The sequence below is a fragment of the Mytilus californianus genome, unplaced genomic scaffold (genome assembly GCF_021869535.1).
Source record: "Mytilus californianus isolate M0D057914Y unplaced genomic scaffold, xbMytCali1.0.p SCAF_6, whole genome shotgun sequence".
Lineage (NCBI taxonomy): Eukaryota > Metazoa > Mollusca > Bivalvia > Mytilida > Mytilidae > Mytilus > Mytilus californianus.
The window spans coordinates 31,506,256-31,527,802 of NW_026262712.1; the positions used below are offsets into that span (position 1 = coordinate 31,506,256).

Below are 21,547 nucleotides of genomic sequence, written 5' to 3' on the forward strand. Positions count from 1 at the left end.
AAAACTGCCATTGTTCTTCATCGTAAACTAATTATCAACTTTGTAGAATTTTTATGCCCCACCTAGGGGCATTATGTTTTTTGGTCTGTGCGTCCATCTGTTCGTCCGTTTGTCCGTCCCTTTGTCTGTCTGTCTGTCCCGCTTCAGGTGAAAGTTTTTGGTCAAGGTAGTGTTTGATGAAGTCAAAGTCCAATCAATTTGAAACTTAGTACACATATTTCCTATGATATGATGCCAAATTAGAGTATTGACCCCAATTTCACTGTCCACAGAACATAGAAAATGATAGTGCAAGTGGGCCATCTGTGTACTATAGACACATTCTTGTTGCCTATTATCTTGAAAACTAAAAAAGATAGGCAGAAACACTAAAAAAGAATGTGACAATATGACTGAAATCATTTATCAACTCCTTACAAGATCTTTGGTCCTGAAGCAGAGGCGAAAAATACCAAAGGGACATTCAAACACATAAGTTGAAAATAAACTGACAATGCTATAGCAAAAAAAAGGAAAAAGACAAAAAAAAACTAACAACAGTACAAAAACACAACATTGAAAACTTAAGACTGAGCAGTAGGAACCCCATCAAAACCTGAGGATGATCTCAGGTGCTCCAGAAGGGTAAACAGATCCCGCTCCACATGTGGCACCCTCAGTGTTGCTCATGTAAGTACAAACATTGTTTAAATAAGAATGTTTTACTTTTTTTGAAATCTATGACAGATAAACAGAAACTGAGTAAATAATTATCAGCAATACAAGATCTACAAAAATGCCACAAAAAGCATTGCTTGAGTGCATTAGATATGTTAATGAGCAAGATGTGGCTGTATATAATCTATAGTTTTATATCGTTAATATTTGTATGGTTAAATGCTGACCAAAGAAACTTAACTGTACTTTTCATGAATTAATTGTGTCAATCAAATGGTGGTAGGCTCACTATGACAGAATGTATAAACGAAAAACTTTTATATTTGATTGACATTGATTTTTAGAAAATGAACACATTGAGCAAAGATTCCAGTAAAATTTGTATTTCTGATATTTGTACATGTAAATGAATGGTTGCTGTTAGATTTTGTAGATTTTCATTAATGTTAACAAAATCAAGAGCGATTTATGTGTTATTGAATTGTGTTCCCTCCCTGAAAATTCTTTAGAGGGCAGATGCAGATTTTGTTCAATAATACCTTGTTGCCTGTTTTTAAAACCAATAGGACATGTAGTGTCAGAAGAGTAAAACATTGTGATAAGATAGAAACATTGATTAATTGATAGGTTGTTGATATGTGGGTAAATGTTTTAAGCATGCTCAATTCAGGACCATTTAAAAGTGGAGGATATGAAATGACTGAACATCCAGTGACATACTTTTGGAATATTTATTCTGACACAATAAGAACTGTTATCCAATCAAAATGTCCAGACGGGACCAGTTTCTGCTTTAGATACACTGGGCAGGACTGTTAGGAAATGGAAAGATTAACAAGGACATGGTCTCCCGGGGAGGGAAACTACTCGGTGCTCTGAAATCGTTTGTGTATCCTTCCAAAAGGGTCACCTGCATCAGTAATTAGGAGACAGCCATGTGATTCAGATGGGGTCCATGTAATTGTCACTGTTTTGATGAGCAAAAAAAAAATATTTTGGTCCTTTCAGAAGGAAATAAATACTGACCTCCTCAAATTTGCCAGACCCCCTCCCTCGGAATTAAATTGTTGTCACCCTTTTCAAAGGATGGTATCATTTTGTGAGCTTTGGGAACAGTCTTCTTTCCTAGTAATACACGAAACCGAAGCTTGGAATGGATCTATAAGGTATGTCAGTCAGAATGCTTTTAGTCCAAACTATAGATAAAAGTCCTTTTTATACACGTAAGAAGGCATAATTCAAGACAGACGCATGTACTAAACCTATATTACATTCATTCTCAAAAACAGTTCAAAAATACTATTAATAGAATGAAAAGGTACATTTTGAGAATAAATAGATATAGGAAGATGTAGTATGAGTTGGATCTATAAGGTATGTCAGTCAGAATGCTTTTAGTCCAAACTATAGATAAAAGTCCTTTTTATACACGTAAGAAGGCATAATTCAAGACAGACGCATGTACTAAACCTATATTTCATTCATTCTCAAAAACAGTTCAAAAATACTATTAATAGAATGAAAAGGTACATTTTGAGAATAAATAGATATAGGAAGATGTAGTATGAGTGCCAATGAGACAACTCTCCATCCAAGTTACAATTTATAAAAATGATTTTTTATAAAAGAACAGTCTAGTTTTTTTCAAAGCGTCCAGATTTAATCTATGAAATAGTACAAATAATTTTTTTTTCAAAACACAAAGATAAAGTACACAACAATTGCTTTAGATGATTTTGATAAAATGCTTCATTTATGTATATTATAAAAAAAAAGTGTGGCTTTGCATACGTTGTTTGTTTCATCAAATGAATTTTAGCAAGCACATTGATGCCAATGAAAAGAGAGCAAACAGGAATTTAACAATACTGAGAGAAGTGAGACACAGCAAAAAAGTTGGGACATACAGCTACACAAGAACCCATCAAACAAAAACTTGTGAGGTACGAAGAGCAGGACATCGATGACAAATGGCCCACATCAATTGGCAATGCATGCAGCAGACATGGACAAAAAGACAAAGATTAATACCAACCTCATAGAACCTGAGTTTACATACAGACTGTCCGAAACTCAAATTACCCAAACAATAAAATTGAGAATGGAAATGGTGAATGTGTCAAAGAGACAACAACCCGACCATAGAGCAGACAACAGCCGAAGGCAACCAATGGGTCTTCAATGCAGCGAGAAACTCCCGCACCCGGAGGCGTCCTTCAGCTGGCCCTAAACAAATATGTATACTAGTTCAGTGATAATGGACGTCATACTAAACTCCAAATTATACACAGGAAACTAAAATTAAAAATGATACAAGACTAACAAAGACCAGAGGCTCCTGACTTGGGACAGGCGCAAAAATGTGGCGCGGTTAAGCATGTTTTTTTGAGATCTCAACCCTCCCCCTATACTTCTAGCCAATGTAGAAAAAAACGCACAACAGTACGCACAGTAAAACTCAGTATAAGAGAAGTCCGAGTCCGAAGTCAGAATAGGAAACAAAAGAAAATAAACAAAATGACAATAGTACATAAATAACAACAAACTACTAGCAGTTACTGACATGCCAGCTCCAGACCTCAATTAAACTGATTGAAAGATTATGTCTTCATCATATTCCAGATTATCATACTGCAGTCGATTAGACAACTCAAAATCAAGGACAACAGAGCAACAAGAACTTTGCCAGTAAATGACTCATTGGAGATTGCACACAAGAACGAGTAATAATGTTCACAGATGGATCAATGCTTAGGGAACCGAGGACCTTGTTGAGTAGGAACAATTATCTACGCCGTGCACATTAAACCTGTGGTACAACTACATAGGTCTGTGGCCTAAAGAGGATCTATCCTACTGTCTGAGCTGATAGCAATTCTTCCTGAGCACTGCATTATTGAAATTCTGTATAACGCCATGCAGATTATCGAGATTTTTCTTACACCCAAAGCGCTGTTGGACTTCTACCACTTGACTTGGCTCCAAACAGCGTCGTTGCTGAAATAAGAGAAAACATCTTAAGCAAAAATGTCTAAAAGTAATAGTTTCATGGACACCAAGATATACAAATATTACCGGTAATGACGAGGCTGACATCCTTTCAAAAACAGCAGCAAAGGAAGCAAAAGAAATACCACTTAAGCATAACGCATGACACTACAATGCCAAACAAAGAGCTTATAAAAGTACAGCAAGGAAAGGACCGAATGATTGGAAATATCTGAGGGAAGCATGGACTTGTACGAAAAGACGTCATTTTCAATATGCTTCCAATACCAGCTTATGACTAGCAAAATAGACAAAAGCAACATACCGGCATTGGGAATTCATGATGTTTCTTATGATATCGAGCCTATTTGGGGTACACGTCAATAACTCAGCCACACGATGCTGAAGATAAGCAGAAGACATCCATATACTTGTGATAAATCTAATAATGTTAATAATGGTCAAATTTAAATTTTAACCCTTTTCATTTCAATGTTAAATGTCTGTTCTGAATACAGGGACAATACATCTATCAATAATCTCGTAGTATTCAAGCTGTGATGTAATGTTCATTATAAATATAACGACAGGGTACTAAATTATTACAATGTAATATATTTGTCTAGTTACATACCGTGGTTGTATCGTAAAAGAGTCATATCGATCTTCACATTTTATCAAGCTAGCTTTTACGTTTTCTATAATTAGATTCTTTAAGATAATCAGTGTTGTGTAGGAGATTTGTTCATGTATGTATTTTATACATTTTAAGTTTCACCTTGTTCTTTTTTGTAATTTAAAGTTGTAAATTTGTGAATAATTTGCCAGAATCTTAATTGTAATGTATAATGATACTTTACCATAGTTATACACTTCAAATGGCAAAATCAAAAGCTCAAACACATCAAACGAATTGATAACAACTGTCTTATTCCTGACTTGGTACAGGCATTTTCTTATGTAGAAAATGGTGGATTGAACCTTGTGTTATACATAGCTAGCTAAAACTCTCACTTGTATGACAGTCGCACCTAATTCCATTATATTGAGAACGAAACAAACAGACATAATAGGTAAAAATTTCAAATATACAGCAGTCAACATTGTGTTATAATCTTAAACCATGTTTCATCCACCATTTCCTACACAAGAAAATGCCTGTACCAAGTCAGGAATATGACTATGTATTTTATACATTTTAAGTTTTACCTTGTATTTTATACATTTTAAGTTTTACCTTGTATTTTATACATTTTAAGTTTTACCTTCAGTTGTTCTTTTTTGTTCTTCAAAGTTGTAGATTTGTGAATAATTTGTTAGAATCTTAATTGTAATGCATAATGATACTTTACCATAGTTACACTTACGTCAATTTAAAATAGTTTCTGTCATAGAGAAGTCCAAATAACATTCCTTGTTAATAACATGAATAATGGAGCGGGCCTTCGTAGTTATTTGGACATTTGCAATAACTAAGTATACAACTGTCGTTTTAAACCTTTTCCAAACGCCAGCATGGACATCATCGTTCAGGAATGGAAAGTTATTTACTATTGTTCACTTTCCTTCAGTCATACGTTTTGCCCTTTGGATATTTCCATGGACATTTTCTAAAAAAAGGAAATGAATGAAATATGTTTAAAGGACGTACATATTGAATGAAGATGAAAACTGTTGATACTGGATTTTAAAGTGGTATCGTCCGAACCGGAGTAATAAAAACGTAGTAATACAATGGACACCAAGTAGATCATCAACATACAATTTTATTTGCGAGTCGTATACAATATTCACTAGTTTCAACAACAATATCCATGAAAAAAACCGACTTCTATAATCTAAACATTATTTTTCTCTGCATTTCTAGTTGACGTTCTGTCACAGATATCCATCGGGTAAAAACGATCATTTTCCATTGTGTTTAATTCCTGTTCTGTTAATTTATAAAAACAAACAAATATAACAAAGAAGCACAAAAAGGCATATAAACAAAGCAAAAATGAAAAACAAGAATACAAAAAGACATTGTCGATAAATATTCCATTTCATTTTCACAAATAATACACGATGGTCTTGAAGTATAGATTCTAGGTACTGACGTTGTTTATCATCTTAATAGCGTGTTATAGTATTCTTTTATTATACACTTGTTTACGCAAATCTATTATTCTTAAAAATATATTGAATATACATTCGCAAAAGAATAGATAGAGTTTCATTAATAAATAACATTTTTTTTCTTTATTATATATATAGTTACTTGTTTTTTTTCCCAAATAATGCGAATTTGTAATTTAACGAAATTTTTTTTTATGGATTTTGAAACATTTTTATTACATGGCACATCCATCTTTTAGTTTTCTTTAAACTATAGTTGATTTTAAAACATATAAGTATATTTTCTAAACTACAGCAACAGCATATAATGGACGAAAAGATAAAAGAAAATGAAACACAAGAGGAAGGCTACAAACGTATTGGTATAAGTATTGTTTTATATATGTTACATTTTTAGTTATTAAGTTATCTCTAAAACCCAACATGCATTGACCATTCTATTTTTTAGTGAAGGAATCATGTAAGATGCCATTTCCGAAAATTCATTACTGACATATCTTATGTTAAATCTTACCCTAGACAAATAAATGTGTTAAGAAAATACTGCTTATATATAGTTTGTTAGATTTTAAGGGTATTTGAGTTCTCGTTTCCATGAACCCTTATGTCAACTTTCCATACAGCAATCTCATGCTTTACTGAGCCTGTTGTTCAGTGGTTGTCGTTTGATAATGTGGTTTATACTATAAGTGTTTCTCTTCTCTCGTGTTTTTATCGATTGGACCGACGTCTAGTTTTTCCAGTTTTAAGTTTTTTTTCACTAATCATTTTGAGTCCCCTTATAGCTTGCTGTTTGGTTTCAGGCAAGGCTTTGTGTTGAAGGCCTTACTTTGATCTTTAATTGTTTACTTTTATACAATGTGACTTGAATGCAGAGTTGTCTCATTGGCACTCATATCATATCTTCAAATATTCATTTTTATCTGTATGTAAAATTATTTCATATTTTTCTTCTCCTGATTAATTCCTCAGCTTGGGAAAATGTGTTCAGTAGTAATTACAATGCTCACATACATTTAACTAACATAATTCTCCTAAAGTCAAAACTACCGTGCCACCTTCCATCACTGTATTGGATACCTAAACTACATAAGTGTCCTTACAAACAACGGTATATTGCATCTATTTTATCAGCAATCAAAGCCGGGCTCCAAAGTTATTGTGAAACTGCCTATTCTAGAGGTGGCGTGAATCAGATGTGGATACTAAAAAATTCCAAAGATCTTACATACAATCTAAGATTCTCTCATCTTGCAATAGTATTAAAGCATTTGAATTTTCTACACTTTACACAAGTATTCCCCATTCCAAACTAAAAGACAAATTGAAAGAGTTGGTATTCCTTTGTTTCATTAAAAAGAATGGCGAACGTAGATACAAATATCTTGTCCTGGGGAGGGATAAATCCTACTTTGTGAAGAATCACTCTGATTCAAACAAAAAATTCTCTGAAACTGACATTATCAAGATGCTTGATTTCTTGATTGACAATATATTTGTTACGTTTGGAGGACGTGTTTTTCAACAGACTGTCGGAATTCCAATGGGAACCAATTGTGCCCCTCTTCTTGCCGACTTGTTTCTTTATTATTATGAGGCTGACTTCATACAGGAACTTCTTAGGAAGAAAGATAAGAATTTAGCAATATCATTTAACTCTACGTTCCGCTATATAGATGATGTTCTCTCACTAAATAATACAAAATTTGGTGACTATGTTGAACGAATCTATCCCATCGAACTAGAGATAAAGGATACTACAGATACAGTTTAGTCTGCCTCATATCATGACTTACATCTAGAAATTGACAATTAGGGTCGGTTGAAAACAAAACTTTACGACAAAAGAGATGATTTCAGCTTCCCAATTGTGAACTTTCCATTTCTATGTAGCAACATTCCAGCAGCGCCTGCATACGGAGTATATATCTCCCAATTGATACAATATTCCCGGGCTTGTGTTTCCTATCATGATTTCCTTGAAAGAGGATTGCTGCTCACAAGGAAGCTATTAAACCAAGAGTTCCAAATGGTGAAGTTGAAATCATCCCATCGTAAATTTTACGGACACCATCACGAGTTGGTTGACCGTTATGGAATAACCGTTTCATAGATGATATCGGATATGTTCCGTATGTCGTAACTACAATACCCTTCCCTTTTCACGAATGTGACTTACCAAATAGACTATTTACCGGATTTGTAATAACATAAGCAACACGACGGGTGCCACATGTGGAGCAGGATCTGCTTACCATTCCGTAGCACCTGAGATCATCCCCAGTTTTTGGTGGGCTTCGTGTTGCTTAGTCTTTATTTTTCTATGTTGTGTCATCTGTACTATTATTTGTCTGTTTGTCTTTTTATTTTTTTGCCATAGCGTTGTCAGTTTGTTTTCGATCTATGAGTTTGACTGTTCCTCTGGTATCTTTTGTCACTCTCTTCTAAAGAGATATTATTCGTCGAAATGTGCACTAAAATTGGTTCCGTTTATATTATTGAATATTATTGTTTCCTTAACAGAGAGCAAACAATCGCATTTGGGAGAGAACAGACAACGAGTTGTGTGTCCGGGTTGAGTGTTACATTAGGTGCAAGTATATTGACATTCGAGCACAGAACGTAGGTCATACGAACTAAGTATATGTATATCATATTGAGACGTTGTTGCTTCAGTATGGTTAAGCAGTAATTGTAAACTAAATTATTTTTTTTCCTTTCAGAACAACAAAACGTAAAGTTGGGGAATCTTGTATACAAAGTGCAAATGCATTTAAATGAGGAGAAAAAGGCACGAAATCGAAATAATTATTTACAGGGATTTATATGCTGTACTCAAAGTAAGTATTCACACGATTGACAAAATCCGTAAAGCAAAGAAAAATTAAGGAACTTTCTTTCGATTAATATCTTCACATATCATGAAAACGTTTCATAATACTTTCATTCACATTAAGAATGTATAGCTCCGAATGTCAATTAAGGACGTACTTATGTTAGGTAAAGGCTTTTGACAGATGTTCGGACTCCTTGGTGTTTTTCCTATAATACAGGGTAAAATAGTTTGCCCCAGAACACCCGTTTTTCTTCCGTATAAGACTTCAACTGACCATTAAAGTTCATTACCTAGAAATTTTAGCAGATTCTAGATTTCTTTTCTTTTGATTTGAGACCCAAATATTACCAATGCAAATATAAGGTAAAAGCCCGAGTCAGTCTTTTCCGCCATTTAAACGAAAATAACTATCTAAAAAAGGAGCTCTTTACCCTATCAATTGTTTAGCTTATTTTGTTCCTTTGCTAATACTCTTCTGACTTATAGTATCAATTTTTGAGTTCTAAATTTTTTTTTTCAATTTAACTTATTACATCCTTAATATCTATTAGCTTCCATCTTGTATAAGAATTTGTTATTTAGTAATAAATTTTACATATATTCTTGAGAAATTAATGATAAGAGGTAGTTACTATGATGAGTTTATTTGATATTAACATTGAATCTTATTTTCCTTCTTTATGCTTGGTTGTAGATTACCAACCAGACAAATATCAAGAACGACAATCCCTTTCAGATGACAGTAAGTGCAAAACTGTTTTTATAATTTGTTAGCGATTTTGACGGCCGCTGTCGTGATGTTGTTTCATGAACATTATTCTCTGAATGCACCGATTACATTTCAACAAATTGTTTACTGAATAATTCATAGTATAAAATTTGTGTTTATATTTTCATTTAGTTTAGGGATTTTTTTTTTCTGCGTTGAAGACCCATTGTCTATTTATTTTTCCTCGCTTTACCTTGTCCCATTTATCATCGCCTAATCGTGTCTAACAATTTCTAATCACAGGTACGTTTCTATTTTAAGACGCTGGACGCCAAACTTTTAGCGCTTATAAGTTCTCTTTGAGGTAGAATGATATGACCTTGTTATTGTGTTCTATGCAGAGAAATACACATATAAAAAAATACTTATCTTGCAATCTCAGTTTATATATTTTTTCTCTCTATACGTTTCTTCTCGTACAATGTGCGCTACTTAATAAGAATTTAAGAAATTCGAGGTTAGCATCACTGTTTGTTATTTTGGGATATATCTTTTTCACATTTCTCCAATAATGTACGACCAATAGAGGCCGGTTAGTACATGTAGTAGCAGACTGATGAAATGCTACGCTTTTGTTATGTTACATGGCGAATTATAGTTTTTAACAGATTTAACTTTCCAGCTACCAATTTTATACAGTTCCTCTTTAGCTAAGACATATAACAGTTATGGAAATACATCTTGTAGTAGTCTATATTTTATGATGGTAAGATGATAAACCCCTAACGGTGGGATTGTGCTTGATTTTCATATGACGAAGACATAATGATCAAGCCGTTAAATTGAGGTCTAGAGCTGGCATGTCAGTAACTGCTAGTTTGTTAATTTATGTATCATTGTCATTTTGCTTAGTTTGCTTTGCTACCTATTTCGACATCGGACTCGGACTTTTTTCAAGTGAATTTTATTGTGCGTATTGATATGTGTTTGTTTTTTCTGCATTAGCTGGAGGTAAAGGGGATGGTTGAGATCTCACAAAACATGTTTTACACCGCCGCATTTTTGCGCCTGTCATAAGTCAAGGCCTTTGGGCCACTGTAAGTCTTGCCACTGTAAGTCTTGTATAATTTATAATTTCAGTTCATTTATATGTTTTGGAGTAATGTATGACGTTCATTATCAATGAACTAGTACACATTTTTGTTTAAAGGCCAGATGAAGCACGCCTCCAGGTCCAGGAGTTTCTCGCTGTGATGATGATACATTGGTGACCTTCAGCTGTTTTCTGCTCTTTCGTTAGGTTGTTGTCACTTAGACGCATTTCCTATTTCCATTCTCAATTTTAATTGTTGAATTTCCATCAATCCCTGTTCATGAAGTGTATTGTATGAAAATCGTCTGTATTATTTCATAATGAAAATTGAATTTATTTATATAAAATATAATTGCAAAAACTGTATATACATTGATATATCTGTGAGTTAAAAAATGAGCATTCAACGGCATTTTTTAAAAATTCACAAGACATGAAAAAGGATACGTTATGCTACTGTAAATTCAGAATCATGGTGTTCATTTATTATTGCGATTTTGTCATTTTTGACTCAAAAGCGATTTTAATTTTTACGATTTTGAGAAAAATCCTGTTTAATTCATATAAAATATTTAAAACGCAAGTTTTAATTATAGCGTTAACAACTCTGTCGCATTTTTCTCGAGTTTCTCGCTGCATTGAAGACCCATTGGTGGCCTTCTTTGGTCGGGTTGTTGTCTCTTTGACACATTCCCCATTTCCATTCTCAATTATATTTTATACTATAGATATTTTTTTCTCTTTATAATGTAGAATAGTTTAGGTAAAAATTAAATGTTGTCATATTAATAGATGAAACCTGTTACATTAAATGGAAAATAGAAACAGCAGATAAGACGAAAATGGAAAAAGTAGTACCTGAATTAAAAATGGCGGCTGATTACATGGAAGCACCTTTCAGAATTGAATTTGTTCATATTGGTTCCCTCATTCTTGGCACTACAGTCAAAATTCGTATTCTTCAAAACAACAAGGTTTTGCGACGTGCAGTGAAAAAGCTTTTGAAGGAAATACAGTTTTTTGGCGAAATCAACACAAATTACAAGGCCGTGTTCAAGGTTGAGGCATTTCAGTTGGATAAGGAGAAATTTTGTAAGATTATTATTTTGTTTAGGTTTAAGGAACGCTAGCTGTCAAAATCATGTCTAACGATTTGGCTAAAATTGTTATATTTGATTTATAACATACTGTTTTTTATTTAGCTTATTATGACCAAATTGAACCAAACTGACTAAAACTATCGAATATTATTCAATATACCGCTTTTGTCAATGTTTAAAGAAATCAAATTGTATTCCAATATTTGTTTTTTTCTAAATTGTAGCTAATGCGCTAATGATACGTTTTAATAATACTTTAGAACCGTTAAATTGATAAAATGTCAATAGATTATCATTTAAATATAAAATTTCAATCCTGGTATGATAAGTTTATTTATCAGTGATGCCATTATCACAAGATCTAAAATAAATTTATTTCAATATGTGGTAGTAAGGTCTAATCAAAGGGTTTACTTCAAAGTAAATTCAGTTTCTATTGCTATGCTTCTATCACCCGACATGCTAATCTACATGTTTATGCAATTCGTTTAGAACGATGATTTTCATTTGACGTTGACAAATCTTTTCAAGACTTTGATTCCATGTCCTACCAGTCCGTAACAATTAAAATCCACCATTTTGAATTCCGAAATTATTTATGCGTAATTATGCAAATAAATAGTCACATGGTGTGCCTCAAAATCTATAGAATCGTACGAAAAGTATGAATAAATCTACTGTTTATGTTTGACAACGGGATTATGCCTATTACATCACATTGCTTATAAGTCGCTCGGTCAACTCAATCAGCGACACTGAAATCTACGTTTTACGAGCGTCAAGCTTAAATACAATACAGTTATCTCATAGTTCAATGAAAGTTTCTCAATAGAAAGTTGGTTTCTAAAGATCTACAAGTTGAAAACATGTTACTAGCGATTTGTGAATAGGACATATCGTATCAGTCATCCAATTTGTGATGGTGACCGCATAACTTATGCAGTGTTGATAGAGGTAGGAAATTTACCTAACATTTTGGAGCAGTTTTTTTGTAAGAAGCACTCCTTTGTAAATACAGTACATACACTTGTAATTATAAACGTGCATGAGCGAAAGGTATGAAGACAAAATTTTAAGCTCCATATGATGGAGTATGAATAACGCAACGAATAAATATCAGATAACGTATTTGGATTTTGAATGTAACATGTGTAAGCATACTGGATATTCGATTTTCAATATTATATTTCATTCTTTGTACTTTTCTCAGGTACGTTATTGGAAGCCGTTTTTGGCATTTTAAATACAAACAGCAATAAGGTATATTAGTATTTGGTATTGTTATTACACAAGGAGGTATGATTTTTATTGGTGAAAAACTTTAATTCTCAATGATGATGATTGTATCTAGCATGGTACATTCCCTCCTCCCTCTTCCTTTGTTTTTGGTTGTTATAAAAGAGGAAAGGTTTCGTTTATTTGAAACGTGTGAATTAGTGTAGACTTAAAACATTCCTTTCTTACCTTGCCTATATTTATAATGCAACATCCTTGAATTTTCAATGCATTTGAGGATATCGATTAAAGTTGTGCAAAACTTGATTCCATGTTGAATATGTACTTTTGGTGAAGGTAAGGGTAAGACGTCTGTGATCTTTATTTGTTTATTGATTACTACATATTTTATAGGTGAATGATTCTTGCTTTTATAACTGAACTTTCAAAACATAATAATTTCAGATTTGGAAAATGCTGATGATTCGCCTGGTAGTCCCTCAGATGAATGTGAAAAGGATCCTTCTTTTGTAGAAGTTTCAGAATGCAGTTCGAATAAACCACTGCCAATATCAAATAATGATGTTAGGTGTGAATCCCGAAATATCCATGAGTTAAACCTGGTAGAAAATTCAGAGAACAGTTCGAATGCACCGCTGCCAACATCAAATAATGCTGTTCGGTGTTATTCTCGAAATATTCACGAGTTAAACCTAGATCGAGTTCCAGAATACATTTCGAATGCACCGCTGCCAATAACAAATAATGCTGTTCGGTGTTATTCTCGAAATATTTACGAGTTAAACCTGGATCGAGCTCCAGAATACACTTCGAATACACCGCAGCCAGTATCAAATAATGCTGTTAGGTGTTATTCTCGAAATATTCACGAGTTAAACCTAGATCGAGCTCCAGAATACAGTTCGAATGCGCCTCTGCCAGTATCAAATAATGCTGTTCGGTGTTATTCTCGAAATATTCACGAGTTAAACCTAGATCGAGCTCCAGAATACAGTTCGAATACACCGCAGCCAGTATCAAATAATGCTGTTCGGTGTTATTCTCGAAATATCCACGAGTTGAACCTTGGGTATTCGGAATGTCCAGAGCAATTAGTATATGTATATAACTAAGCTGTATTACAGATTGATATATAACTGAAACCGTTTTTGAAGGATATCGTACAGTAATTATTGTGTTGCTGTAGATTAGAAACAGTTGAAATTAGACAATTGTGTCTGTTTGTGTTGGATGCCAACTTTTGTTAAAATTTAACGGAACTGTGCCCAAACGTCATACATGTGGGAGGTTTACCAAGCTATAAAACCATGTTTAACGCACCATTCTTTCAGAAAATGACTGTACTTAATTTGGAATATGGCAGTTGTTTTCCATTTGTTCCGTTTGTTAACATAGTCCAAATATTAATTTTAGTAGGTTTTATAGACCCGTGTTTTAGTTTTCCTTGGAGTTTGCAATATTTTCAATATTTGTTTCATTATTAAATCAAAGATTCTCATCCGATTCTTCTGTAATTGATGAAATGTAATAAAATTATTAATATCACCGACATAGACATATAATTCAACAGCTAAATATATGAATGACATAACTTATGTCGTAAAAAGTAAAATCATAAAAATACTAAACTCCGAGGAAAATTCAAACGGGAAGTCCCTAATCAAATGGCAAAATCAAACGACTCTGTTTAGAAAGTTTCCAATACATCGAAATTAGAGACGAGGCCTAGAGGGCAAATCAAATCATAAGTCTGACAAGAACGGACATCGAACTGTTCAAACAAGAACAGACAAAAGCACAAACACTAGTTGTATATATGTTATCGGATAGTTCACGTATCAGATAGTTCACGAATCGAATAGTTCACGAATTGGATAGTTCACGAATCACAATTTAAATGTATGTCGTCTCCTTTTTATACATTTTATATCTTTCCTAAATAGATAATTGTATGACGTCTCAAAGACCTCATCAAATTATAAACTAACAAATTGACATACCAAAATTACTCGATCTAAGATCAGTGTTTAAAATTAAGATAAGTGTATATAATCTGATTATATAATGCTTCTGTATTTTTGTGATTGCCATAACTCCAGAAATGTTTGTGTTATTTTGTTTAATCATAGAAAGGGTCGAAAAAACGTTATTAGAATTGGAGTATGGTGCTTCTGGAGAAAGCATTTTAAACGTAATTCGATAAATAGAGAATGCAGTATATACAATTACATATTTTTCCTCATTCTACATTAAAACACATCACATTATTTTTTAAATAGATATTTTTGAAGAAAAAAAACATAATTGTATCTTTGATATCAATACGATACGAAAACAGCACAAACGACTTTTGGTAGTTTTGAATATACGATCAGTGTTTTACAGCGTTTCAAATTTCAAATGAACCGATTATGTATCAAATATTTAGAAGTATCAATTACTTTATGAATGAAATGGAACAAACGCTGAATTAATGTACCTATATTTCTAGACTGAATTTTTAGTCTGCGTATAGTCATCTGGTTGTAATATGCTTTCAAAATCTTTCTGTGTGAACTTGTCTTGTTTTTTTTACTATTATAAAATTTCTATAAATTAAATTTTATTTTTTACTTCTGTGGATTCTTTAACATTTGTTGGATACCAATTTTATCGGCGGTATCGGCGAATCACGAATTTTAATGTTCAACGAATAACAAATTTTGTTAAGGAATGTTTGCAGACTTTGCAAAAACAACGAAATTAAATATCCACGAAAATGCAACTTTTTCTCAATCCACGAAAATTGGTACCCACGAAAATAAATGAATCCACAGTTATTATCCAAAATAAATAATGGCATCTAAGGGGGCAGAAAACAGTCTTGTAATATGTGTACTAAATTGAAACATAAGTATAAAACACTTACTGGACGAATTCATGGTTCTTCTGATATAAGAGGGATTTCGAGAAGATAACAGGTAACTACAACCGGAAGCTATATGTTATATATACTATTAGTATCGGATTTGACCCGGAACTTGTTAACTATTGGTAATATTGATTCATGTGATTATGTGGAAAACAAAAGAGGGCCTGGAATAATGTAATTTTTAACCAACGAGACACCAGATGACACAGAAATTTACAACTTTATGTCACCGTACAGCCTTCAACAATGAGCAAAGCCCATACCGCATAGTCAGCTATAAAAGGATCCGAAATGACAAAAATAAAACAATTAAAACGAGAAAAATAACGGCCTTATGTATGTAAAAAATGAACGAAAAGCAAATATGTAACGCATCAACAAACGACAACCACTGAATTACAGACTACTGACTTGGGACAGGCACATACATACAGAATGTGACGGGGTTAAACCTGTTAGTGGGATCCCAACCTTCCCCTAACCTTGGACAGTGGTGTAACAGTACAACATAAGAACAAACTATAAAATTCTATTGAAAAAGACTTTACTCATAAGATTAATAAAAATAGAAATACATCTAACAAAAACAGAGTGGACGTGGCCGGGTACTCGTATATCCCAACAACAAAAAAGACACTAGGTACTGATCTGAGAGTACACACAGTTACTGACAGCTAGTTAAAAGCCACTAACAACTTATAAAAAAAATCATGCATTTAAGACTTAATTATCAATCAGTACACATCCAACAGTCTAGTTTGCTTTTTCAAAGCGTTCAGATTTATTTGAGTAAATAGTTCAATTAAGATTTGTTTCATAACACAAAGACACACATCAATTGCTTTAAACGATTCTTAAAACGCTGCATTCACACATATTATTAAACACAAAGAATCGTTTTGCTTAGGTTATTTATTTTTCACTTATAAATTTAAGCAAATACATTGATGCCATTCAAAAGAGAAGAGTAACAAGAAAATAGGGATTGAGAAATATTGCGAGAAGTAAGACACATAAGCAAAATGTTGAGAAAGAAAATTTTATACAAATATACTACAGTCTTTACGATTGACATAGAATACTGTAGCCCAGCAGAACCAAAGAAACTGTACAAACTTGACAGAATACATTGATTCTACGCATGTATATGCCTACGACATCTACCAGAGAAGCATTAGAGATTAAAGCGATATTAATGCCGATAGAGCTTGGGTTGAAACAAATAGCCATCAATGAAATAGCTAAGATTAAATCTATAGCTGCCCAGGAACCCATCAAACAACAGCTTGTGAGGTATAAAATGTATGCCATCTATAATAAATGCCTTAGATCTATGATCAAAGCCTTAAAAAATATATTAAAACCAACACGTTATAATGCATCCGAAACACTTTTCTGTACGAACCTTCATCAGGAACGCTCAAATCCGAATACTTGAAAGCCAAGGATATGTAAGGACCGAAAACGTTGAAAAACTATTAATCAAATATAACATAAATAGCCAAATCCATCAAAGGCCAAACAAGCAGCAGACATGGACAAATAGAGCAAGAGCTTTGCCAGGAAAATATTATACAACTCATTGGAAATTGTAAACAAGAATAAGCAATAATGTCTATAGATGGATCATACTTGGGGAAACAAGGACCTGGTGAAGAAGGAGCAATTATCTACGCCGTGCAAAGTTAGCCTGCGATATGACTATATAGGAATGCGGCACAAAGAGATTCAATCTCGATTTTATAGTAATTATCAAGGTCATTGAGAACTGCCTTACCGAAACATGAACAACTCTGATAATTAAGACTCTGTTGGAATATTGGCACCAAAAAACGACATTACCATAACAAGATATATATGAGAAAGATTTTGAACAATTAAAGCTAAAAGGCAGAGAATTAATAATTTCATTGACACCCAGACATGCCAATATAACCGGTAATGACGACATGACATCCTTTCAAAGACGCCAACAATGGAAGCAAATGAACTACCACTGGAAAATAACGCTACAAGACGTTAAATAAGCAGCATATAAGAGTATAAGAAAATGATTGAGAAGATTGGAAATAATTGAGTGAAAATAAAGTTTCTGTAAGATTTCCAATTAAACTACATTTCAGTATAATAGCCCAACTGAGAAATGTCTATACAGAAATAAAGTACTAAAGGAAACATGTAGACTAAACCATAGTCATAGGATCATGCTGTGGAGCTCCCAAAATACCTAACCGCTGTCTCTTAGGGTGTTTTTGCTACGAAAACGAACGTATGTATTTTCTAAATGGAAATGTGTTTATCATTGCAGGAATAGAAAAGAAAATATCTTACACAAGTGCATCAATCGCGAAACGAAATCCGATTTAGCATATGCAATACTTGGTTATGCAAAATGAAAGCAGCATAATGGCATGTGAACATTATTGTTTTTTTATTGTAGCAAAAAGATTAATAAGGCATCGACCTTGGGCCGGTACGACTTGTTACCATATATTCACATATTCACAAATGCTTCCAAAACCAGGCTATGACCGCCAAATAGACGAAAGCAACATACTGTTTCAGTGGAATACCGAGTGGGGGGTTTTGTTTTTATTATGTTTCTATACAAAGAGATGTGAGGTAAAATGTCAATGAGTCAGTCTCATTACGCCAGAGATAACCAAGAGAATTTAACAAGAATTTAACAAGAACATAAGTGATACAATTTCATTTCTGAAGATACAGTGCATACCTTGGTTGTATCGTTAAAGACTCATATCGATCTTTACATTTTATCAAGTTAGCTAAAATTAGATTTATAAGATATCACAGGTGTGTCGGGTTAAACTTGTACATGTATGTATTTTTTTATATATTAAGTTTAACTTTGCTTTGTTTTATCTGTAATATAAAGCTTTACAGTTAAGAATATTTTGTCAAAATCTGAATTGTAATGTATAATGACACCATAACATACATACACAGTCTATGGAAGAAGTGAATCGATAAAAACGTTTCTTATATGAAAAAGCGATATTGTTTAATATGAACGTGTTGCATTGTGGGAAATTTCAGACAAATGTTTGCATTTGTATGAAAAAAGGAAGATTTTTCGGAATAAAGTAATAAGTATTCTTCTTAAAACAGTGCAACATTTGACACGGCAAACCCTTGCTGTTTAACTTTCATGAATTTAGTAATATAATAATAAGCAAGTTGTAATAATACGAGGAACCTGATATGTTGATTTAATGAAACATAAATGCACAATTTATCACTGTGTAGATGTATATATTCAATTAAAATCATGTAGCAAATTAGTGGAATACAATTCCGATGAATTCTATTGTTTTCTAAACCAAAATCACCTATAATTCAATGATACTGCTTTATTTGTTTTAATATGAATGCGATATTTTTCTAATATAATAGCGATGTGATTTTAATATGAAAAAGTTCTGAATGCAATATTTTTCTTATATAACTGCGATAGTTTTCTCATATAAAATAAATACGATAACAAGTCACAATGTATGTCAAGAAAACCTGAAACATAGTTCACAATCATAGCTCATGCCAGGTTTAATGTTATAGGCCAAATATTACTAAAATTTCATACCTGTTATAATATTCACGCTTACATGACGTACTAATCATGTCTAAAAAAAAAGTTGTATGGCCCTATCGAGAGTTGACAGAATGGTTATACCGAGCAATTCTATGTTCAGTGATGATGTAGTGCCGGAATTCATATGTGGCTACTGGGAATAATAAATCATGTAGCAAAATTAGTGGAATACAATTTCGATGAATTTTATTGTTTTCTAAACCAAATTTAACTATAATTCAATGATACTGCTATATTTTATAATATGAATGCGATATTTTTCTAATATAATAGCGATGTGATTTTAATATGAAAAAGTTCTGAATGCAATATTTTTCTTATATAATTGCGATAGTTTTCCCTTATAAAATAAATACGATAACAAGTCACAATGTATGTCAAGAAAACCTGAAACATAGTTCACAATCATAGTTCATGCCAGGTTTAATGTTATAGGCCAAATACTACTAAAATTTCATACCTGTTATAAAATTTACGCTTACACGATGTACTAATCATGTCTAAAAAAAAGTTGTATGGCCCTATCGAGAGTTGACAGAATGGTTATACCGAGTAATTCTATGTTCAGTGATGATGTAGTGCCGGAATTCATATGTGGCTACTGGGAATAATCTACCGAAATATTTGATTCTATCATAAATCATGCTGTAAATATCCACATATACAAAGAATATCATTTCTTTAAAGAAAAACAAATCCTACAAACAATTCAATCCAATACGGTTCTCAATTACACCTCGAAGTTGAACTTATTTGAACGACGATGGACGCCTATAATATTTAGGTTTAATAAACTGTCTCCTTCAATCTCTATAGCATTCACGTTGTAAGGCAAAATGGAATTCACCTTCAATGGTATTCAAAGTACAAAGAGTACATTTTCTGTCTAACCTATTCACTCCATGATAATAGCCTACTTCAACTTCAATTATATGAAGACAATCTAAGACGAGTTAAATACACTCTAAAATTCATATATTTAGTGAGATAATTCTATAAACATACACTATTGACAATATATTTATATGAAAAACACTAAGATGAAATATTCTTTGATGATTTAAAGTCTGGTTTGCTTGATCATATATCCTTGTTTTACAATCAATAATAAATTTCTATCAATAATCAAATTGTCTTGGTTATACCAAATCTCATTTAAGCCTAAGTTAAATAATAATTTTTGCATCTTGGTTTTACCAAATCTCATTTAAGCCTAAGTTAAATAATAATTTTTGCAGTTGATAAACCCAACTGTTTCTTATATTCTCAGACATTATACAGTTGTTCTATATAACAGTTTCGAAGAAAACAGTTGCTTGTGGATAATAATATTAACCAGTACTTCATTTTTTTGTACATTCTTGGATATATCAAAGGATATCAACACAATTCAAAATAAACCATACAACATGTGTTGTACTCTGTTTGACACTTAATATATTTTTTGCAAATATCAAGTTGTATTTTTTTCAATGTTTGGAGCTTCATGGAAACCCCATATTTCACAACCATAACATAGAATACGACATGTATAAGTATCAAACAAATTCAAATATGTAAAAACATTCAAATACAATGACGAAACCACCGACTTTAAACCAAATACAGATTTTTGACTTTGCCCAGCTATATGTTTATCAGTTTAAACAAATTTCCCGTTGAACAGTACAGCAATGTAACAAAATTCATCCTCTATATCAATAACATTGCCATCATAATACCAGATTTTTTCGTCTTTCACAAAACATCCGTTTTTAAATACCATATTTATTGTTTTGGAAGTATTTACAGTCAAACAACATTAACAAGTCCATATGATAAAAGTGTGTTTAACATATCTTGCAAGCCAATAACTGAATAAAAAAATAAAAGCATTTCATCAGCGTACATAAGTTAAAATAATGATAAGTCTTGGACTTCATACGGTCTATTATACCATTACGTAGGAATTCCATTTATGAGTCATTGACATATAAAGAAAAAAGTAAAGCAGAAAGAACTTCCCTTTGCATACGACCAATTGAACTTGTTAACTGCTGAGAATAAAAACACTAAATTTTTACACATACTTTTAATGTAGAATACATTGATTTTAAAAAAGACAGCAATTAGTCTGTTATACCAACTCTTGACAGATTCAACAATAAATAAAGTCTTTATACGGAGTCAAATGCTATTGGTAGTCAACGACGCAGCAATATAAACGTTTTTTTCTTGAAAAGGGCCTTCTGGACAAGTGTCAACAAACAATAAATTGCATTAATAGTGCTGCTACCATGGTGAAATCCA

General features: G+C 32.6%; 1 long non-coding RNA gene across 1 annotated transcript; it reads left to right on the forward strand.

The window, feature by feature from the left end:
• Positions 1-8,485: 8,485 nt before the first annotated feature.
• LOC127704807 (uncharacterized) lies at positions 8,486-11,487 on the forward strand. Its single transcript, XR_007983531.1, has 3 exons — positions 8,486-8,603; positions 9,294-9,341; positions 11,194-11,487. It is a non-coding gene; the product is annotated as an uncharacterized LOC127704807 (long non-coding RNA).
• Positions 11,488-21,547: the final 10,060 nt, after the last annotated feature.